Here is a 25,003-nt window from a genome sequence, read left to right as displayed (position 1 = left end):
AACAGATCTAATATTAGGCGGGTAGGCACAATATATTACCACTCTCCAGCTCCAGTAATAAAGAGAAATTGTGACAACAGCTAATGAATCAGCTAATCATTAATAAATACTTTAAGATACTAACACAATGCACGTCAGTGGGAGATTGGATCGTTACAATATGTGAAAGGAAAAATGTGCCCCATTGACCAAACTTCTTCTGAAATCTGGTTCTTATCAGCTGTGAAAATCTATGTCTGAAAACATTTTTTTTCTTATTAACTCCTCTGGTGACAAATTCTTTGAATAACAAGTTACATATAAAACCATATCACACATCTAGCAATAATACGTGTTGTAGCATTTATGGTCTAAAGAAATAACACTTTTAAGCTATAATAACCCTTTACTTTTTGCATTTAAAAGCCTCTTTCTGGTTGATTCTAGGGTCTTCCTGCCTCCTTTCAAGGTGTCCCAGTCTCATTTCAGTATCTCAGCCTTACTGCAGCACTGGCTCACTTCTGCCTTACTGTAATAACATTTTGTTTCATTTCACATATTCATTTGAGCCTTGTAAAATGACTTCCAGATTAAATGCAGCATCTCAGCCTCATTTAAGCATCTCAGAACTCCTAAAGTATCTTTGCCCTCACTAAAGAATCTTATTTCAGAATCCATTAGTCATCTTTCAGATTCTCACAGGCTCATTGCAATAAATCAAAACCTACTATCAGCTTCATCTCATTTTCATAGTCTTCTCTGCCTCAGAATCTCTAAGCCTCACTCTCTCACAAGCTCATTTTAGTCTCTTGTATCATTGCAGCATCTCACAGCATAACTTTAGTGCCACAGTTTCAATACAGCTTCTCATGATCATTTGGCAGCCTTGCCTCGCTTTAGTATCTTAAAAAAATGTTGCAGCTTCTAATATCCTTATTTCAGCCTCTCACAGAAATTGTAGCCGCCACTTTCATTTTGGAATCACATTTCACTGCCTAATTTCAGCTCCTTACAGTATCTCTTAAATTCAATTTAGAGCCTCAGCTTAATATAAAAACCTCACATCTTTTGGCCATATTTTAACCCCTCTCATTTTAGCACTTCAAGGCCTCATTTCAGTTTCTCTTCAGTAATTTGTTGTAGCCTCTCATAGCCTCATTTTGAGTGTGTCACATCATTATTACACATTTTTCACATCACTTTCAGGACCTGACTCTGAGACTAAGGATTTTAGCTATACTCTCAATGTATATAGCTTAAAGGGACACTGAACCCAGATGTTTTCTTTCATGATTCAGACAGAGCATGCAATTTTAAGCAACTTTCTAATTTAGTCCTATTATCAATTTTTCTTCATGTTCTTGTTATCTATATTTGAAAAGCAAAAATTTAAGTTTAGAAGCCGGCCCATTTTTGGTTCACAACCTGGGTTGTCCTTGCTGATTGGACAGCACCAATAAACAAGTGTTGTCCAGGGTCTGAACCAATAATTGGCTTCTCCTTAGCTTAGATTTTGAAATATTAGCACAAATCAGGAGTACCAGTACGTCCGTTTAAATAAAACATAACATTTATTGTTGAATTACAGCTGGATAAAAAGTTACAAACGTAACCACACTCTATCAGTAAGTAGCATATGCAATGCCCATTGTGCTAACGCGTTTCGGCATTAGCCGTAGTCATAGCTTAATGAAAATAATGTATACACAACCTTTAAAAGACCCTCTATACATTGATAGGTTAATTAAAACTGAAACCCTGCTTACTAATTGGTTTGTTCATCAATTGAATTCCCTCAGTGATCCACACAGAGGTATGGATTAGTGTGATTCATTTAACCCCTTACTACATATCTATGAGGTTTGGGAAACGATTATAAACCCATTATTTAAATCAATTATGAAAATAAACACTAATACCGGAATATGTTTGGACCTTATACTGTGTAATTTTACATGATGTCACTGACAGTGTTGCCAAGACCACTTATGCTATCTGATATGTATTTAACTTTGTAAAGTATACTAGCAAAAAATAGGATTCAATTAGATCAGTACATGGAATGCTGTGGCAAACTCTAAGATATAGATCCTGTGATGGCATTACATTGCTAGTGCTAATTTCTTAAAAGCATATCATAAGCAACTTCAAATTTAAAAAAAAAAATATAATATAATACATAAATGCATAGATAAAGTTATCCATAGGAGCATAGTGATCTTATCCTCTTGTTAACACCTTTAGAATGATAATCTATCAAGTATATCCTATGGTAACACATAGGAGTAAGTATTGTTAACCAAATTGACTATGTCAAATACAAAGGTAAGGACATAGGCAAAGCTATCTATCGGAGCATTTAATCTTACTCTGTGATGTTGTATAGTTTAACACCTCTAAACTAGACACATATACAAAACTCATATGTGAACTAGTTGACATTCCTGGAATATACATGCAACACAGTTTGTGTTAACCCCATAAACCTCATGATATTAAATGGAAATAAAAGTTTAACGTCAAAAGTTAATCACATCAAATTGTGAATTAAGCCCTTGTGGAATTCTAGTCTTAAGCTTATGTATCCAAAAGACTTCTCTGAGTGCCAATCTGGACTCTTTGGATCAACCTCTCTTGTTATAAACGTTTTCAATAATAGTCCATCTCATGGGCTCTGGGTTTTTGTGATGATGCTCTTTAAAGTGTTGAACTAATGGCGTGGTCAACACACCATTTTTTATATTGGTAGCATGCTCTCTAATTCTCTCACGTACCTCTCGTGTAGTGAGCCCAACATATTGCAAATCACAGTGGGTGCATGTTAGTAGGTATACTGTATTTAAATCTCTGCAATGGTGACACACTTGTGCTTAAATAGCTCTCCTGTTACTGCACACCTAAAACTATCCACTTCTTGGAGAAATTCACATGTTCGACAGTTTGTATTACTACAGTGGTAAGTACCTCTAAATTTTAACCATGAGCTCTGTTCAGCTAATATTTCAAACTCTTAGATTTGGGGAGAAGTGAGCACAGTCTCATCAGTCTGTACAGACTGGAAAGGCTGCAGGAGGATTTGCTACACGCAGATAATTTGGAAAGGAGACGGTCAGTGTACCAGATGACGTCATCAGAGGTTGCCACAGGTTGAAAGAGGGAGACAAGCGGTTACACAGACGGAGGAAACTCTCATAGCACAGGAGAAACCCCGGAACAGCAGAAGTGGACACGCCAAGAGATCTCCTTACGACCGACCGGAGCAACCTAGACGCGCAAGCAAATAAGAAGTCTGCTTATCCACTGGTAAGGACTTAGCGCTATTAAAGCATGTTCTAATTTGCTTGGACTGACCATTTGTCATATAGTGCATTGTTTGTCAAATCCACAGCCTTTCATATATGAACTTTAAAATATCAATCACCTACACTGACAGTGCTGAGACGTTTTTTTCTTATGACTGTTATATTTACTTGGGTGTACCCCACACCAGCGGTCTCTAAAGCACGAAAGTAAAGGTTTAAGTCTGATCTAATAATGACTGAGTTAAACAGCACAGCGATAAAAGATAATGTCTATTATTCCCTTCAATCCCTGGAGCAAAGAGTGGGTAACCTTAATGAATTGGACTTGGTTTTTACAACGGACTATTACAAATTGTCTTTACCTAAGCTATTTGAGGAATTGGAATATTCTTTGAAAAAAGAAAATAAGCTTAAATGGGACATATGGACACTAGATAACTATTATAAACTGGGCATGGTGCCTAGCAAATTTACCACCTTCAACACAGAGGATGCAGAGTTTATCAAAATTTGAAACATAACACTTGTTGACTGTTCTTTGAAATTGATGTTATTAATTGAATACAAAACTAAATTGCTTAAAGAAATTTCTAAACAAATAGATGCCATACAAGAGGTTTTGAGTATGCGTAGTCAGGATGAACAATTTGTAAAATTTGATCAGATCCTTAAAAACACTATAGCAGAAACTAAAAAACTGATAATGGAGGTTGAACAAGGAAAATACCTTAGGGACCAATCTGACTATGACACAAATAAAGTTTATATTTGGCAAGAAAACAAAGGTCCAACTACAGAAGAGGAACAGGTAGAGGAAGAGGTCGATTAAACAATAGAAGCAACACTAATAGAGGGGGACATCATGGAGATAATACACCCACACAGAGAAGGGTAACATTTACAGACAGTGAAGCTGAGTCACAAGGAGAATACTCAGGTGATGGATTTACCTCAGGGGAGGTGGAAAGGACTGATGTTAGTGTTAATACAGTTGTATATGAAGCCCAAACAGTGAGACCAAAAGTCAGCAGCAATATTAGCAATTATGATCCCTCACAAGATAGAACAGGTGCAGTCCCTAAGTACCAAGCAACCCCCTCTACCAGTAATACTGTAGTAGGTATTTTAAAAGAATCTGACCATAAAGATCTAGCCCAGGTTTTTCCAAACCCCCCACAAGACCAGAAGGGGGGGGGGAGAGGCAAAGACTATAAGATCAAACAGATACCCAATCAGGAGAAGCAGAAACCAAACGAAGTACAACTGAACACGATAGTTAATCTTTCCAAACATCACTTGACTAATGCAGAAGAAAAAGTGTTGAGGTTGGGCTTAAGCTTTGTCCCAGATGAGAGTTTTAACCTTTTTCAGACTATTAGATATTAATAGACTCATCAGAAACTTAACCCTTAAAAAGTATTTCTCAAAGGATGTACATGACATTGCCAATGATAACTCAAGATCAAGTTTACATGGTATATCTACACATACTATTAGTGATTTATCCTTTAATGAAGCATGTGACCTAGCAGCATTGGAGGACTTGGCAGCAGAGGGGGGCTAATCTAGAGTATGGGTCTGAGAGCATAGTTACACCGAAATTCAGGAAACCATCTGTTTTTTATCCCATTCAAAGCAGGGGAACGATCTTAGAAAAATTTCAACAAAGAATAGAACAAGATTTTACAGCTTTGGCCTATAAATCAGAAACCAGCAAACCTAATCTCACACAAGAATTAAAAACAGAATTTATGCTTACCTGATAAATTACTTTCTCTTGTGATGTATCGAGTCCACGGATTCATCCTTTACTTGTGGGATATTCTCCTTCCCAACAGGAAGTGGCAAAGAGAGCACACAGCAGAGCTGTCCATATAGCTCCAGCTCCACCCCCAGTCATTCGACCGAAGGTTAGGAAGAAAAAGGAGAAACCATAGGGTGCAGTGGTGACTGTAGTTTAAACAAAAAAGCTACCTGAATTAATAGCCAGGGCGGGCTGTGGACGCGATACATCACAAGAGAAAGTAATTTATCAGGTAAGCGTGAATTCTGTTTTCTCTTGTAAGATGTATCGAGTCCACGGATTCATCCTTTACTTGTGGGATACTAATACCAAAGCTTTAAGACACGGATGAAGGGAGGGAACAAGACAGGTACCTTAAACGGAAGGCACCACTGCTTGTAAAACCTTTCTCCCAAAAATAGCCTCCGAAGAAGCAAAAGTATCGAATTTGTAAAATTTGGAAAAAGTATGCAGCGAAGACCAAGTCGCTGCCTTACAAATCTGTTCAACAGAAGCCTCATTTTTAAAAGCCCATGTGGAAGCCACTGCTCTGGTAAAATGAGCAGTAATTGTTTCGGGAGGCTGCTGGCCAGCAGTCTCATAGGTCAAACGGATGATGCTTTTCAGCCAAAAGGAAAGAGAGGTAGCAGTCGCCTTCTGACCTCTCCTCTTACCAGAATAGATAACAAACAATGAAGGTGTTTGTCTGAAATCCTTAGTTGCTTGTAAATAGAACTTTAAAGCACGAACCACATCAAGATTGTGTAACAGACGTTCCTTCTTCGAAGAAGTTTTAGGACACAGAGAAGGAACAACAATTTCCTGGTTAATATTCTTATTAGACACAACCTTGGGAAGAAAACCGGGTTTGGTACGCAAAACTACCTTATCTGCATGGAAAACCAGGTAAGGTGAATCACACTGTAAAGCAGATAACTCTGAAACTCTTTGAGCAGAAGAGATAGCTACCAAAAACAAAACTTTCCAAGATAAAAGCTTAATATCTATGGAATGTAAAGGTTCAAACGGAACCCCTTGCAGAACTGAAAGAACTAAATTCAGACTCCATGGCGGAGCCACAGGTCTATAAACAGGCTTGATTCTGACTAAAGCCTGACTAAACGCTTGAACGTCTGGTACCTCTGCCAGACGTTTGTGTAAAAGAATAGACAAAGCAGATATCTGTCCTTTTAAGGAACTAGCTGATAATCCTTTCTCCAATCCTTCTTGGAGAAAGGACAATATCCTGTGAATCCTAATCTTACTCCATGAGTAACCCTTGGATTCACACCAAAAAATATATTTTCGCCAAATCTTATGGTAGATTTTCCTGGTGACAGGCTTTCTAGCCTGAATCAGGGTATCAATAACCGACTCAGAGAAACCACGCTTTGATAGAATTAGGCGTTCAATCTCCAAGCAGTCAGACGCAGAGAAATTAGATTTGGAAGTGTCCATGGTGGGACAGATGACATGTCCACTAGGTCTGCATACCAGGTCCTGCGTGGCCACGCAGGCGCTATCAGAATCACCGAAGCCCTCTCCTGCTTGATTCTGGCAACCAGTCGAGGGAGGAGAGGAAACGGTGGAAAAACATAGGCCAGATTGAAGGACCAAGGCGCTGCTAGAGCATCTATCAGCACCGCCTGGGGATCCCGGGACCTGGACCCGTAAAGAGGAAGTTTGGTGTTCTGACGGGACGCCATCAGATCCAATTCTGGAGTGCCCCATAGCTGAGTCAGCTGGGCAAATACCTCCGGGTGGAGTTCCATAATGTCCTCAATGAGGATTTTGAGATCCAGGATTGGTCTGAAAGTTCCTTCTTTCTAGGGAACCACAAACAGGTTTGAGTAAAAACCCAGCCCTTGTTCCGCAATTGGAACTGGGTGGATCACTCCCATTGTATGTAGGTCTTCTACACAGCGTAAGAACGCCTCTTTCTTTGTTTGGTCTGTAGACAGACGAGAAATGTGGAACCTTCCCCTTGGAGGGGAGTCCTTGAATTCTAGAAGATATCCCTGGGATACAATCTCTAAGGCCCAGGGATCGAGTACATCTCTTGCCCAGGCCTGAGCGAAGAGAGAGAGTCTGCCCCCTACTAGATCCGGTCCCGGATCTGGGGCTACCCCTTCATGCTGTCTTGGAGGCAGCTGCAGGCTTCTTGGCCTGTTTACCCTTGTTCCAGCCCTGGTAAGGTTTCCAGGCTGACCTGGGTTGGGAAGCGTTACCCTCTTGCTTTGCAGCAGGGGAGGATGAAGCGAGACCGCTCCTGAAATTCCGAAAGGAACAAAAATTATTTTGTTTGTTCTTTATCTTGAAGGACTTGTCCTGAGGGAGAGCATGGCCTTTTCCCCCAGTGATTTCTGAAATAATCTCTTTCAATTCAGGCCCGAAGAGGGTCTTTCCTTTGAAAGGGATTTTCAAGAGTTTGGATTTTGACGACACAACGGCCGTCCAGGACTTTAGCCATAGCGCCCTGCGTGCTAAAATGGCAAAACCTGAATTCTTTGCCGCTAACTTAGTTAGTTGGAAAGCGGCATCTGTGATAAAAGAATTAGCCAGCTTAAGAGCCTTAATTCTGTTTCGAAATTTTGTATGTACCTAAAGCATTAGTAAGATTGCACCACTAGCAATAAAAACTATTAACCCCTTAATGCCCAAACCGGATCGACAGTAAGCCAAAAAAACGGTTAAAAAACGTTCAGCACCTTGCCACAGCTCTGCTGTGGCCCTACCTGCTCTTAGGAACCAGATTTGTGGGGAAAAAGCTTCTTATAGGCCCTCAAACTGAAACAGCCTGAACTTCTAGTCAAATATAACTGCGCATCTGAGGCGCGACATTAGGCCCCTCCCACCTCACTACGGTGCTTGTGAGGCCTAAAGAAACACTCCAAAGTGTTTTAATATTAGCCATGTGGGTAACAACCCCTGAAAGAAACCCAAAGGAACCTTCAAAGTGTCTCAAAAAAAACGATATTTTCAATAAAAACCGTTTGCCTTGAAAGTAGTGTCAACCAGCATAAACTAGCCCTGTTATGTAAGCTTGAAATTCCATACTTAGTCTCTGAATACAGCTTACCCTTCCCTCATGGGGATATTATCAGTCTTCTCTAGCATTATCACAGTCTTGTCTAGAAAAAAAAAGACTGAACATACCTTATTGCAGCCTAACCTGCAAACCGTTCCCCCCAACTGAAGTTTTCTTGCACTCCTCAGTGGGAACAGCAGTGGATTTTAGTTACAACATGCTAAAATCATATTCCTCCCTGCAGAAATCTTCGTCTCCTTTCTGCTAGAGAGTAAATAGTACACACCTGTACCATTTAAAATAACAAAATCTTGCTTGTAGAAAATAAAATCTACATTTTTTTTTACCACATTCACTTTACCCTTCCGATTGCTTAGAGCCGGCAAAGAGAATGACTGGGGGGTGGAGCTGGAGGGGGAGCTATATGGACAGCTCTGCTGTGTGCTCTCTTTGCCACTTCCTGTTGGGAAGGAGAATATCCCACAAATAAAGGATGAATCCGTGGACTCGATACATCTTACAAGAGAAAGGAGCGATTAGCACACTTAAAAATAATCATAACATAATAGTGAGAGCAGCTGATAAGGTTGGCTCAATTGTTGTCCTGGATAGATCACATTTTGTCCAGGAAGCAATTATCCAGTTAAGTGATAATTCACAATATACCAAATTGGAGTCAGACCCCACCACCAGGTTTAAAAGAGAGTTATTCCATCTAATTGATGAGGGTTTCGAAGAAAGGTTCTTTGACCATCAGACTAAAGAATTTCTACAGGTTGACCATCCAGTCATATCAGTTTTCAACTTGTTACCTAAAATCCATAAAGGGATTGAAAATATGACTGGCCGCCCCATAGTGAGCGACATAGGGTCAGTGACTAAACGCTTGTCTCAGTGACTAAACACTTGTCTCAGTGGCTGGATGAGATTCTGCAATTACTAGTCAGGGGACTAGCTAGTTACTTACGTGACACCAAATAATTTCTTAGGGAAATTGACACAATCCCCTGGAAACCTGAGTATGGTTGGCTGACAATTGATGTACAGGCTCTGTACTCGTCAATCCCCCATGTTATGGGACTAAAAGCTATCAAATTTTTTATGAATAGAATGACAGATGTTAGTGACTCATTCAGGATGTACATATTGAGAGTCACTAGGTTTCTTTTGATTCAACTATTTTTCATTTGAGGGGATCTTCTACCTCAGAGATGTGGGACAGCCATGGGGGCCAAATTTGCCCCCTCATACGCCAACCTCTTCATGGGGTGATGGGAGCTGTCCTACATCTTTGGATGTGAGGATCCCCTCAAGGACAACATAGTCTATTATCGAAGATTCATAGACGATCTGATTCTCATATGGAGGGGTGGTAGTAATAAAGCTAAGGATTTTGTTAACCTTTTGAACACGAATGATGTAGGGTTAAGGTTTATTGCAGAGTACAATAATGGAGAGATTAATTACTTGGATGTTAAACTGTCAGGAGGAAGTGATCACAAAATACATACAGAAGTATATATCAAACTTATAACTGGAAACACTCTCCTCCATGCACATAGTAATCATCCAAAGAGAGTGTTTGGATCAGTTGCGAAGGGACAATTTAGCAGGCTCAAACGCAATTGCAGTACAGATGAAACATATAACACACATTCTGAAATTCTGTCTAATAAATTGAGAAGTCGAGGTTATACAAATAAAATGATAAATAAAGCTAAATAATGAGTTGATAGAATTAACAGAACCGATCTCCTCAAATATAGGATAAAACAAACAGATTTAGAAGAAAAGGTTTCATTTGTAACAACCTATAGCAGTCAATTTCATGAGATATGTAACATCAGAAAGAAACACACACCACTCTTACAAGCGGACAAGAAACTAGTAGAAATAGCACGACAAGGATTTAGATTTACATTTAAGAAAGGTATGTTAATAGGCAATCATATAGCCCCTACGAGATTACCATGTCCCAGAGCTGAACAGAGCTCATGGTTAAGATTTAGAGGTATTTACCACTGTAGTAATACAAACTGTGGAGCATTTGAATTTCTACAAGAAGGGGATGGTTTTAGATGTGCAGTAACAGGAGAGATATTTAAGCACAAGATGTGTCACCATTGCAGAAATTTATATACAGTATACCTACTAACATGCACCCACTGTGATTTGCAATATGTTGGGCTCACTACACGAGAGGTACGTGAGAGAATTAGAGAGCATGCTACCAATATAAAAAATGGTGTGTTGACCACGCCATTAACTCAACACTTTAAAGAGCATCATCACAAAAACCCAGAGCCCATGAGATGGACTATTATTGAAAACGTTTATAACAAGAGAGGTTCATCCAGAGAGTCCAGACTGGCACTCAGAGAAGTATTTTGGATACATAAGCTTAAGACTAGAATTCCACAAGGGCTTAATTCACTATTTGATGTGATTAACTTTTGGCGTTAAACTTTTATTTCCATTTAATATCATGAGGTTTATGGGGTTAACACAAACTGTGTTGTATGTATGTTTCAGGAATGTCAACTAGTTCACATATGAGTTTTGTATATGTGTCTAGTTTAGAGGTGTTACAATGAGGTTAAACTATACAACATCACAGAGTAACATTAAATGCTCCGATAGATAGCTTTGCCTATGTCCTTACCTTTGTATTTGACATAGTTAATATGGTTAACAATACTTGATAGATTATCATTCTAAAGGTGTTAACAAGAGGATAAGATCACTATGCTCCGATGGATAACTTTATCTATGCATTTATGTATTATATTATAAAAAAAAATTTGAAGTTGCTTATGATGTGCTCTTAAGAAATTAGCACTAGCAATGTAATGCCATCACAGGATCTATATCTTAGAGTTTACCACAGCATTCCATGTACTGATCTAATTGAATCCTATTTTTTGCTAGTATACTTTAAATACAGTGTACATATCAGATAGCATAAGTGGTCTTGGCAACACTGTCAGTGACATCATGTAAAACTACACAGTATAAGGTCCAAACATATTCAGGTATTAGTGTTTATTTTCATAATTGATTTAAATAATGGGTTTATAATCGTTTCCCAAACCATATAGATATGTAGTAAGGGGTTAAATGAATCACACTAATCCATACCTCTGTGTTGATCACTGAGGGAATTTAATTGATGAACAAACCAATCAGTAAGCAGGGTTTCAATTTTAATTAACCTATCAATGTATAGAGGGTCTTTTAAAGGTTGTGTATGCATTATTTTCATTAAGCTATGACTACGGCTAATGCCGAAACGCGTTAGCACAATGGGCATTACATATGCTACTTACTGATAGAGTGTGGTTACGTTTGTAACTTTTTATCCAGCTGTAATTCAACAATAAATGTTATGTTTTATTGACTGGTACTCCTGATTTGTGCTAATATTTCAAACTCTTGGATTTGGGGAGAAGTGAGCACAGTCTCATCAGTCCGTTACAGACTGGAAAGGCTGCAGGAGGATTTGCTACACACAGATAATTTGGAAAGGAGACGGTCAGTGTACCAGATGACGTCATCAGAGGTTGCCACAGGTTGAAAGAGGGAGACAAGCAGTTACACAGACTGAGGAACAGGAGTGCAGGAGAAACCCCGGGCAGCAAAAGTGGACACGCCAAGAGATCTCCTTACGACTGACCGGAGCAACCTAGACGCGCAAGAAACAGAGAAGTCTGCTTATCCACTGGTAAGGACTTAGCGTTATTAACGCGTGTTCTAATTTGCTTGGACTGACCATTTGTCATATAGTGCACAGCCTTTTATATATGAACTTTAAAATATCAATCACTTACACTAACAGTGCTGAGACATTTTTTTTTCTTATGACTGTTATCCTTAGCTTAGATGCCTTCTTTTTCAAATAAAGATAGCAAGAGAACGAAGAAAAAATAGATAATAGGAGTAAATTAGAAAGTTGCTTAAAATTACATGCTCTATCTGAATCATGAAAGAAAAAAATTGGGTTTAGTGTCCCTTTAAAGGGCCGTTAAACGTGACATTTCAACAATGTACACATGTTTTCATTATTGCAAGTGAAACATTATTGCAATATACATTCATTATTTATTTTGCTGCCTTTTGCAGTAACATACATCTACAAATTTTACTTGTTTAACTTTCTCCCGGGGAGGTTTGGGTTAACACTTTTAGACAATTTATGTAAGCTTTTATTTACTTCACCCTCCCCTCTAAGATTCTCAGCAGTCACATGTTTGTATAAGGTGGATAATCAGTTTTGCATAACAATCATGATAAGAGAATCATTCTTTGTAATAGTAACAAAGTTGAATCAGTGCTAAACCACCATAATGGAAGAGATAAGGGCGGGCTACCCAATCTCTCTCAACTGCACATGTGTAAACAGAGTTTCTGCTATATCTGAATATTAGTTTGTGATTGGTTAGCAAGGATTCTTTTGTTCTGGAGGACAGGGATATCAGTGAAATAAACAAACATAAAACAATCATTTGACAAAATAAAGCTGCAGTTTTCATTGCAAATTTATTCTTAGATATGAAAATCATGTTATTTACAATTTGTGTTAAGTGGTCCTTTAAAATGGACAGTCTACAACAGAATGTTATTGTTTAAAAAGATAGATAATCCCTTTATTACCCATTCCCTAGTTTTGCATAACCAACACGGTTATATTAATACACTTTTTTTTTTTGAGTTTTCAAATCAGCTTTATTTGTATGATTGAAGTAAGTCAGTACAATGCAAAATAAATATACAGTGAAATGATATGGGTACATTTGGTAAGCTGTACTTTCAAAGAGAAGCCGACATGGTTCAAATTGAACGGGGAGAAAAAACACAAACACAACAAGAAAAAAACCATAAACAGCAAAACAAAAAACAAATAAAACAATCTATAAAAGTGGACTTGCGGTGGGCGGGCACTGAGAGCGGACGCATTGCAAAGAGCTCCGCATCTTAACACCAAATATTGGCATTAAACGTTGCCAAAGTTTGCCCTAGAAGCCACTAGTCTTGGCAGAGTGACACCAGGACCTGCCCGACATCGATAGGCGAGGAGTCCCGACATCTACTCCCCCACCGGCAGGACATTTAGATATTGAGACCGCAACGGAGGAGCCTGCTGACAGGAGACAAGGTCACACTTGATTGCAGCACCTTCCCCAGCCTCCCATTCTAGCTCCGGTCTGCGGAACACTCGGTAAGCAGGACCTACACGCTGCAGCTGGGGAAATACCCCAAAGGCTCCACTTGACCCCATAAGTTTGGTTGCGGCCCAGTTCGCGGCCGCCATCTTGCCCCACACGCTCCATACGCAGCTACCCTAGAGACTGTATCTCCCTGCCTCATAAGGGACATATTACACTTAGAACCCCCACAACGGGAAACGAACAGGAAAAGTCTGGCCAAGTTTCTGTTATACCAGCCACTAGAACTGTAGACCTTAGTGAACGCACGTGGCTTTGCTTGCTGGAGTGCTTTAACAAAAGGCCCTTTCCTCATACACATGGCAGACTAGAGACCTGGCAGACCTGGGGTTTGTGCACTTTCTGTATGCTGCATCTCTAAACACTAAATAACTACAGGTTTTGTGAGGCCCTCGTGGGGGGAGTGGAGAGAGAGAGGGAAACTCTGACCAAGCCTGATAATAATATACAATAACGCTCATCACACCCTTTCCACCTCTGACAACTGTATGTGCTGATGTGTGAACTTTCTTAGCTGGCATGAAAACACAGCGGAGCTGACAGCATAAGAAATCACTTTTTCAAGGAAATTTTTAATAAATTCAGCACTCTACCATCACTGTGCCTTCTCTTGTGCTTGTGAACTTTGCCGGGTTTCTCGTTGCTAGTCAGGGGACACCACAGTCCATCAGACGCTTTTCTATCACTGCCACAACTGATTAGACGCAACACTAGACCTCACCAGCACCCCCTCATACTACCAGTGGGAAGCTGACTGGTAACCATATGTGGAAACTTTTTACTGAGAGCGAGGAGTGATAAAGCTTTATTTGCACACCATACTAAGTACCACCAACACAGAGATTTCCTACGCAACAGCAATCTCACCTATTCCATTCACTATAGATTGCATACTCTAACTGCATACGGAGAGACAGTACAAAGCGTCATCCCCTATGAAAGTTGACAAGTATTTCAAGGTATCAGCATCCCAAGCTATACCCATTATGGCTGGCAAACAAAAAGCATCAGACAGGAATAAAAAGCACGCGGCGGAAGTGCACCCAGAACCAGCCTCTCCTTCCCAAAGAGACATTAGCTTAGTACCGCCACCAGATTTACTTCAAGATTTAAAAGCTTTCTTCCTCCCCAAAATGGAGAGACTACAGGCGGGAATGGACACTCTCACTACCAAGATACGTCAGTATTCCACCAGACTGCAACACGCGGAGCAAAGGATATCTGATGTGGAGGACTCTCAACAAACATCCACTTTGGCTGTGCAACGCCTAGTGCGCCAAAACTCAATGCTACAGGACAAGCTCGATGACCTCGAGAATCGATCCAGACGCAACAATTTGAGGATTGTTGGGGTCCCAGAATCAATCAAAAACAAGGATCTTGTGGAGTTCACAGCCTACACACTACCTAAATTGTTAAAGATGGATCAGGAAACAATGCCTCTGGACATAGAATGGGCGCACAGAATAGGCCCAGAACTTCCACTTGCTAAGTCTAATCAGAGACCGAGACAAGTTATATTCAAGTTACTTAGATACCAGGAGAAGATGGCGGTCCTAAAGGCATACAAATCCCAACCTGACCTAGACTTTGAGTGCCACAAGCTCTTAATCTTCCAGGACTTCTCCGCCGAAGTGGCTAGAAAACGGAAGGAATTTGCCCCCCTCTGCTCCAAACTACACTCCATGGGTCGACAAGCCTCACTACTCTACCCTGCCAAGCTGAGACTGACGACGCCTGGAGGCACCAAGTTCTTCCAGAACCCACAACAGCTGCAGGAGTTCCTCAACGCTGAAAACCGCAGTGGAGAGGGCTGAGGAGGGCATGTAGTTAATGTCCACCATCCTATCCTACCCACTTGGTGAAATGGATAAAAAGCTACAGGGACCTTTGTTGTTATTGTTGTCTAACCTACAATTTAAGTACCTGTTCTTACTTATTTCAGTTTTGTTTATTACTGCTGCAGCAGTTTTGAGGATGCTCATGTTGGTGTCCCTTCTGGGACTGTTGTTAAGTTCCCATATACCCTCTGTGTTTCTCCTCACCTTCCCACCTCTGAGTCTGTCTTGTTGGTATTCCCCTCTTCCTCCCTCCCCCCCACCTCCCCCAAGCTATGTGTAATGTCATATGCAATGTTGCCAGATTTTTTCAACTGTGTTCTCTTATCTCGCTAGACTACAAGAGGAGCACCCGGATTCTGCCCAGCTACTTGAACGTGGATATCATGGAATGTAAGTTACTGTCATCCCGGCCATACACACCTCAGCTACACATCCCTAACCCTACCTACCCTACCTGTCTACTATCGACCGTGCCGCATGACAAATCCACCATCTCTTATTCTAGGGACTTGAGACAGCACGGACCCAAACTCTATACACCCACTACAGGATATCATTCAAACCTACCTCTCACCTCCCCACAACATGACACACCCGCTTAAGATAGTATCTTGGAACGTGGGAGGTATAACGCATTATACTGCAACACCTGAGACGTCTTCAAACAGATATTGCTCTTTTGCAAGAGACACAAGTGGAGCATGAGAAATTACAATGTAGGTGGGTGGACAAAGTCTTCTACACTCCCATTGGGGGACGCAAAAGAGGAGTGGCAATATTAGTCAGAAAGGGATTATCAATTCAAATTAATCCCATTACCATAGATCAGGGAGGCAGATATATCATAGCTAGCATGCACTTAGACAATCAAACTTACATCATAGGCAATATCTACGGCCCTAACCAGTTGAACCCTCAATTCTGGCATACCCTTCAGACTACCCTGACCTCTCATGCTGACAAACCATTACTGTTAGGAGGCGACTTTAACTTAGCTCAAGACTTGCCACTGGTCCGCAGGGCGGACAAAACACAAAAAGGCAAGAGAAACTCCAGGTTAAAAAACGGAAAAAGGAAATGGCAACTATTGCTGCCTTCAAAACCGCACTAGGTCTTATGGACCCATGGCACTCACGCCACCCGACCAGGAGAGACTTCACGTGGGAACCAAAACACCACTGAGACACCGCAGGGGGCAGCATGCCTTCTCTCTGTCGACGCGGAAAAAGCGTTCGACAGGGTGGAGTGGGACCACCTCCTGCCCACCCTGGAAAAATTTGGCATAACTGGGAACTTCCATAGTCTCATTCAAAAATTATACCACAACCCATGCACCTCAATAATAGTGAACGGCGCAGTGTCTCACCCCTTCTCCCTTGCGAGGGGAACTAGGCAGGGATGCCCTTTATCCCCCCTCTTATTCAACCTTGCCATAGAACCCTTAGCCATATACATAAGAAATACGATACCCGCATTAAAGATAGGGTCCCACTCAATGCACCTGTCATTATATGCTGATGACTTGCTCCTATACATATCCAACCCAAATGCCACTATACCTAAGCTGGCTTCCATATTCCACCAGTTCGGAGGCATTTCAGGTTACAAAGTAAACTTGGAAAAGTCGGAACTGACATACCTCACCAAAACACATCCCCCCACGCCATTATTAACCAAGCTTAGGGTCACGGATGGCTCTTTTAAATACCTAGGCCTCCGTCCGTTTGCATGTCAACCCACACTTAATCTATAAAATGAACATCCCACCCGTGATTGCTCAGATCCGCTCAATGTTGACGAGCTGGGCTAAATTACCAATCTCCCTGTTGGGTCGAGTGAGTCTAATCAAAATGATAGCAATGCCCAAATTATTATACCCTCTGCAATTACTTCCCTTTTTGCTGACGCGGAAAGACCTGGGGAGTATTACTGGTGCCTTTGGCACCTTTGTGTGGAACTCTAGGAAACACAGAATCAGCAGAACAAAATTGGCCTTACCGACCGACAAAGGGGGACTGAAACTCCAGTATGTTGAGTGGTACAATTGGGCGACGCTGGCAAAGTTAGTCTTTGACTGGCTGGCGCGCACATCAGTCTTTAACGACAAAAACCTTGAGAAGTCCCTAGCTCACCCACTTCACTTGGCGTTCCTCCCCCATGCCCCCCTGCATACACTCCCCACCCAAATAAAGGACAACATCTTATTTAAGGACCCGCTTAGAGCCTGGAAAAAGTTATGTAGGTGGTGGAAACTTCCCAGTGAAATTACTAAGCATCTTCCGTTACAGGGCAACCCCACTTTTCTTCCAGGCATGACCACCCGAATCTTTGCCATATGGGGGGAGAGGGGCCTAACCGTAATCTCACAGCTGATAGATCCTCTCACGAACAAACCATTCCCGTTAGCGCACCTACAAGGCAGATTTGATCTTCCTAGACATAGTACATTTGCATACCTCCAAACCACTCACTATGCTCACAAGTTACTATCTGAAGGGCTCTGTGGGGGAAATAGTACCCCGGTAGACACTATCTGCTCTTTGACCAAACAAGGACTACATTCTATCTCATACATCTATGGTTTAATCGTGGAGCGGAAATCAACTGAAATCCTCCAGAACCTGAGTGCTAAATGGAGGCATAACGCCGGCATTGAGGTCAGCGAGAGCACTATCTCAGACAGTTTTAGACTTGCAGCTAGTAGTACCCTTGCTATGTCATACAGCGAGATGCACCTTAGATTCATACACTTAAGCTACATCACCCCCCACTCACGAACCAAGTGGGTCCCAGACGCATCAGATGCCTGCCCCAAATGCTCCTCACCTAATACAGACACCATGCACCTGTTATGGAACTGCCCCAAAATAGCTCAATACTGGGGAAGGATCCAACATTGGCTGACAAGGATCAGTGGTACAACTATAGAGTTAACAGTTCAGGATGCTTTTTTTCTTAGGGGGCACACACAGAGCACTACACATAACCGCTTTTTGAACACCGCCATCCTACTAGCTAGAAAACTGATCTTAAAACAATGGGTTGCGAGCAAACCACCACACATATCACAATTCACTAGCTCCTTACACGCGCAACTACTAGTCGAACAGGCAGATGTTAAAGGGGACCTAGAGAGAAGAATCAAAGCTTTTTGCACGAAATGGCGACCTTACTTACTGTCCCTACCTACCAACATTTGCACACAGATACTATCACCCTTTACTAACAGCACGTATCTTAAGTCAGAGAGACTGAAAGGAAACTGGCCCATAGGCAACTCCGGTGATGCCTAACCTTAATCCCCACCCCTTCCTACCTCCCACCCTTTTTTTTCCCCTTTCCCTCTCCTTTCACACCAAGAGACCTTCACGCACAAAGAGCCTTACTATATATTCCACAAAGGGCGGACCGGGTGTCTCCTCCTCTTCAACTCTTCAGCAAATCCAAGATCATCTCCTACTCACATCTTCGTGAGTCGAGTTCTGCTACCTTGATGTATGACCCTGACTGTTTGAAACCTAACTAAAATATATATGTAAGAATGGAAAATGTCTCCTCCCCCTCCCCTCCCTCATTCCCCCCATCCCCTAATTTCAGGTCCCCCCCCTTTCCTCTTCCCCCCCTATCACCCCCCCTCCCCTTTCCCTCTCCCACCAAATTCAGGTATGTAATCAACCTGCACGTATCTTAGGATGTAAGATTAGTCTCAGGATGTCGTTCTGTGTAATTTGAATTGTGGCTCTTGTGAACATTACTACTTCCCCCCCCCTCTCCCTCTCCTCCCCCCCCCTCCCTAATTCTCTAACTTCAGGTATATAATCAACCTGCACGCATCTCAGGATGTAAGATTTGTATCAGGATACCATTTTATGTAATTTGATTTGTCGTTATTGTGTACATTATTACTCCCCCCCCCCTCCCCTCCCTTTTCCCTCTTCCTTGTCCCCGGTTATTTAAGAAAAGTTAAAATTGCCCGACCGGGTGTTAGCCGCTTCAAGAATATAATTGACTTGTATGTACCTTAAGTGAATTGTTGCTTCATGTATATCGTTACTTCTTGTTGTGATGCACCCGTTGGGGTCCCCAATAAATAAAGATATTTAAAAAAAAAAACAGAATTTATGCTTACCTGATAAATTACTTTCTCCAACGGTGTGTCCGGTCCACGGCGTCATCCTTACTTGTGGGATATTCTCTTCCCCAACAGGAAATGGCAAAGAGTCCCAGCAAAGCTGGTCACATGATCCCTCCTAGGCTCCGCCTACCCCAGTCATTCGACCGACGGACAGGAGGAAATATGCATAGGAGAAACCATATGATACCGTGGTGACTGTAGTTAGAGAAAATAATTCATCAGACCTGATTAAAAAAAAAAACCAGGGCGGGCCGTGGACCGGACACACCGTTGGAGAAAGTAATTTATCAGGTAAGCATAAATTCTGTTTTCTCCAACATAGGTGTGTCCGGTCCACGGCGTCATCCTTACTTGTGGGAACCAATACCAAAGCTTTAGGACACGGATGAAGGGAGGGAGCAAATCAGGTCACCTAAACGGAAGGCACCACAGCTTGCAAAACCTTTCTCCCAAAAATAGCCTCCGAAGAAGCAAAAGTATAAAATTTGTAAAATTTGGCAAAAGTGTGCAGAGAAGACCAAGTCGCTGCCTTACATATCTGGTCAACAGAAGCCTCGTTCTTGAAGGCCCATGTGGAAGCCACAGCCCTAGTGGAGTGAGCTGTGATTCTTTCAGGAGGCTGCCGTCCGGCAGTCTCATAAGCCAATCGGATAATGCTTTTAAGCCAAAAGGAAAGAGGTAGAAGTTGCTTTTTGACCTCTCCTTTTACCAGAATAAACAACAAACAAAGAAGATGTTTGTCTGAAATTTTTAGTAGCCTCTAAATAGAATTTTAGAGCACGGACTACGTCCAAATTGTGTAACAAACGTTCCTTCTTTGAAACTGGATTCGGACACAAAGAAGGTACAACTATCTCCTGGTTAATATTTTTGTTGGAAACAACTTTCGGAAGAAAACCAGGCTTAGTACGCAAAACCACCTTATCTGCATGGAACACCAGATAGGGCGGAGAACACTGCAGAGCAGATAACTCTGAAACTCTTCTAGCAGAAGAAATTGCAACCAAAAACAAAACTTTCCAAGATAATAACTTAATATCTACGGAATGTAAGGGTTCAAACGGAACCCCTTGAAGAACTGAAAGAACTAGATTTAGACTCCAGGGAGGAGTCAAAGGTCTGTAGACAGGCTTGATCCTAACCAGAGCCTGCACAAATGCTTGAACATCTGGCACAGCTGCCAGTCTTTTGTGAAGTAAAACAGATAAAGCAGAGATCTGTCCCTTCAGAGAACTAGCAGATAATCCTTTCTCCAAACTTTCTTGTAGAAAGGAAAGAATCTTAGGAATTTTTATCTTGTTCCAAGGGAATCCTTTAGATTCACACCAATAGATATATTTTTTCCATATTTTATGGTAAATTTTTCTAGTTACAGGCTTTCTAGCCTGAATCAGAGTATTTATTAAAGAATCTGAAAACCCACGCTTTGATAAAATTAAGCGTTCAATCTCCAAGCCGTCAGTTGGAGGGAAGCCAGATTCGGATGTTCGAATGGACCTTGAACAAGAAGGTCCTGTCTCAAAGGTAGCTTCCATGGTGGAGCCGATGACATATTCACCAGGTCTGCATACCAAGTCCTGCGTGGCCACGCAGGAGCTATCAAGATTACCGAAGCCCTCTCCTGATTGATCCTGGTTACCAACCTGGGAATGAGAGGAAATGGTGGGAACACATAAGATAGGTTGAAGGTCCAAGGCGCTACTAGTGCATCCACTAGAGTCGCCTTGGGATCCCTGGATCTGGACCCGTAGCAAGGAACCTTGAAGTTCTGACAAGACGCCATCAGATCCATGTCTGGAATGCCCCATAATTGAGTTATTTGGGCAAAGATTTCCGGATGGAGTTCCCACTCCCCCGGATGGAAAGTCTGACGACTCAGAAAATCCGCTTCCCAATTTTCCACTCCTGGGATGTGGATTGCAGACAAGTGGCAGGAGTGATCCTCCGCCCATTGAATTATTTTGGTCACTTCTTCCATCGCCAGGGAACTCCTTGTTCCCCCCTGATGATTGATATATGCAACAGTCGTCATGTTGTCTGATTGAAACCGTATGAATTTGGCCTTTGCTAGTTGAGGCCAAGCTTTGAGAGCATTGAATATCGCTCTCAGTTCCAGAATGTTTATCGGGAGAAGAGATTCTTCCCGAGACCATAGGCCCTGAGCTTTCAGGGGTTCCAAGACCGCGCCCCAGCCCACCAGACTGGCGTCGGTCGTGACAATGACCCACTCTGGTCTGCGGAAGCTCATTCCCTGTGACAGATTGTCCAGGGTCAGCCACCAACGGAGTGAATCTCTGGTCTTTTGATCTACTTGAATCGTCGGAGACAAGTCTGTATAATCCCCATTCCACTGTCTGAGCATGCACAGTTGTAATGGTCTTAGATGAATTTGTGCAAAAGGAACTATGTCCATTGCTGCAACCATCAATCCTATTACTTCCATGCACTGCGCTATGGAAGGACGAAGAACGGAATGAAGTACTTGACAAGAGCTTAGAATTTTTGATTTTCTGACCTCTGTCAGAAAAATCCTCATTTCTAAGGAATCTATTATTGTTCCCAAGAAGGGAACTCTTGATGACGGGGACAGAGAACTTTTTTCTTTGTTCACCTTCCATCCGTGAGATCTGAGAAAGGCTAGGACGATGTCCGTATGAGCCTTTGCTTTTGACAGAGACGACGCTTGAATCAGGATGTCGTCCAAGTAAGGTACTACTGCAATGCCCCTTGGTCTTAGAACCGCTAGAAGGCACCCTAGTACCTTTGTGAAAATTCTCGGAGCGGTGGCTAATCCGAATGGAAGTGCCACAAACTGGTAATGCTTGTCCAGAAAAGCGAACCTTAGGAACTGATGATGTTCCTTGTGGATAGGAATATGTAGGTACGCATCCTTTAAATCCACGGTGGTCATAAATTGACCTTCCTGGATGGTGGGAAGGATCGTTCGAATGGTTTCCATTTTGAACGATGGAACCCTGAGAAATTTGTTTAGGATCTTGAGATCTAAAATTGGTCTGAATGTTCCCTCTTTTTTGGGAACTATGAACAGGTTGGAATAAAAACCCATCCCTTGTTCTCTTATTGGAACTGGATGAATTACTCCCATCTTTAACAGGTCTTCTACACAATGTAAGAATGCCTGTCTTTTTATTTGGTTTGAAGATAATTGAGACCTGTGGAACCTTCCCCTTGGGGGTAGTTCCTTGAATTCCAGGAGATAACCTTGAGAAACTATTTCTAGTGCCCAAGGATCCTGAACATCTCTTGCCCAAGCCTGAGCAAAGAGAGAAAGTCTGCCCCCCACCAGATCCGGTCCCGGATCGGGGGCCATCCCTTCATGCTGTTTTGGTAGCAGTGGCAGGCTTCTTGGCCTGCTTACCCTTGTTCCAGCCTTGCATCGGTCTCCAGGCTGGTTTGGGTTGTGAAGTATTACCCTCTTGCTTAGAGGATGTAGAGTTAGAGGCTGGTCCGTTTCTGCGAAAGGGACGAAAATTAGGCTTATTTTTAGCCTTAAAAGACCTATCCTGAGGGAGGGCGTGGCCCTTTCCCCCGGGTGATGTCTGAAATAATCTCTTTCAAATCAGGCCCAAACAGTGTTTTACCCTTGAAAGGGATGTTAAGCAATTTTGTCTTGGAAGACACATCCGCTGACCAAGACTTTAGCCAAAGCGCTCTGCGCGCCACGATAGCAAACCCTGAATTTTTCGCCCGCTAATCTAGCTAATTGCAAAGCGGCATCTAAAATAAAAGAGTTAGCCAATTTAAGTGCTTGAACTCTGTCCATAACCTCCTCATACGAAGATTCTTTATTGAGCGACTTTTCTAGTTCCTCGAACCAGAAACACGCTGCCGTAGTGACAGGAACAATGCATGAAATTGGTTGTAGAAGGTAACCTTGCTGAACAAACATCTTTTTAAGCAAACCCTCTAATTTTTTATCCATAGGATCTTTGAAAGCACAACTATCTTCGATAGGAATAGTAGTGCGTTTGTTTAGAGTAGAAACCGCCCCCCTCGACCTTGGGGACTGTCTGCCATAAGTCCTTTCTGGGGTCGACTATAGGAAATAATTTCTTAAATATAGGGGGGGGGAACAAAAGGTATGCCGGGCCTTTCCCACTCCTTATTTACTATGTCCGCCACCCGCTTGGGTATAGGAAAGGCGTCGGGGGGCACCGGAACCTCTAGGAACTTGTCCATCTTACATAATTTCTCTGGAATGACCAAATTGTCACAATCATCCAGAGTAGATAATACCTCCTTAAGCAGTGCGCGGAGATGTTCTAATTTAAATTTAAATGTTACAACATCAGGTTCAGCTTGTTGAGAAATTTTTCCTGAATCTGAAATTTCTCCCTCAGACAAAACCTCCCTCCTGGTCCCTTCAGATTGGTGTGAGGGTATGTCAGAACAGTTATCATCAGCGTCCTCTTGCTCTTCAGTGTTTAAAACAGAGCAATCGCGCTTTCTCTGATAAGTAGGCATTTTGGATAAAATGTTTGCTATAGAATTATCCATTACAGCCGTTAATTGTTGCATGGTAATAAGAATTGGCGCACTAGATGTACTAGGGGCCTCTTGTGTGGGCAAAACTGGTGTAGACACAGAAGGGGATGATGTAGTATAATGCTTACTCCCCTCATTAGAGGAATCATCTTGGGCAATATCATTATCTGTGGCATCATTGTCCCTACTTTGTTTGGACACTATGGCACAATTATCACATAAATTTAAATGGGGAGAAACCTTGGTTTTCATACATATAGAACATAGCTTATCTGATGGTACAGACATGTTAAACAGGCTTAAACTTGTCAACAAAGCACAAAAAACGTTTTAAAATAAAACCGTTACTGTCACTTTAAATTTCAAACTGAACACACTTTATTACTGAATATGTGAAAAAGTATGAAGGAATTGTTCAAAATTCACCAAAATTTCACCACAGTGTCTTAAAGCCTTAAAAGTATTGCACACCAAATTTCAAAGCTTTAATCCTTAAATTAACGGAACCGGAGCCGTTTTTACGTTTAACCCCTATACAGTCCCAGCTATCTGCTTTGCTGAGACCCAACCAAGCCCAGAGGGGAATACGATACCAAATGACGCCTTCTATAAGCTTTTTCAGTGGTTCTTAGCTCCTCACACATGCATCTGCATGCCTTGCTCTCCAAAAACAACTGCGCATTAGTGGCGCGAAAATGAGGCTCTGCCTATAACTAGAAAAGGCCCCCATCTGAAAAAGGTGTCCAATACAGTGCCTGCCGTTTTTCTAAACAATCCCCAAGATTATAATAACTATTAAGAGTTATAATCTGCAAAATATGCTTAGCAAAGTAATCGTTTTAGCCCAGAAAAATGTCTACCAGTTTTTTAAGCCCTTATGAAGCCCTTTATTCTTTTACTTAATCTAAGAAAATGGCTTACCGGTCCCCATAAGGGGAAATGACAGCCTTCCAGCATTACATAGTCTTGTTAGAAATGTGGCCAGTCATACCTCAAGCAGAAAAGTCTGCCAACTGTTTCCCCCAACTGAAGTTACTTCATCTCAACAGTCCTGTGTGGAAACAGCAATCGATTTTAGTAACGTTTGCTAAAATCATCTTCCTCTTACAAACAGAAATCTTCATCTCTTTTCTGTTTCAGAGTAAATAGTACATACCAGCACTATTTTAAAATAACAAACACTTGATTGAAGAATAAAAACTACATT

The 25,003-nt window shown here is 41.8% G+C and overlaps 1 protein-coding gene across 1 annotated transcript in view; it reads right to left on the bottom strand.

Annotated features, from left to right (window-relative positions):
- CFAP221 (cilia and flagella associated protein 221) overlaps positions 1–25,003 on the bottom strand; it is a 453,572-nt gene that overhangs the window by 7,186 nt on the left and 421,383 nt on the right. The window lies entirely within an intron of this gene.

Source organism: Bombina bombina, chromosome 1, assembly GCF_027579735.1.
Source record: "Bombina bombina isolate aBomBom1 chromosome 1, aBomBom1.pri, whole genome shotgun sequence".
NCBI lineage: Eukaryota > Metazoa > Chordata > Amphibia > Anura > Bombinatoridae > Bombina > Bombina bombina.
This window is presented reverse-complemented; position numbering and strand designations above follow the sequence as displayed.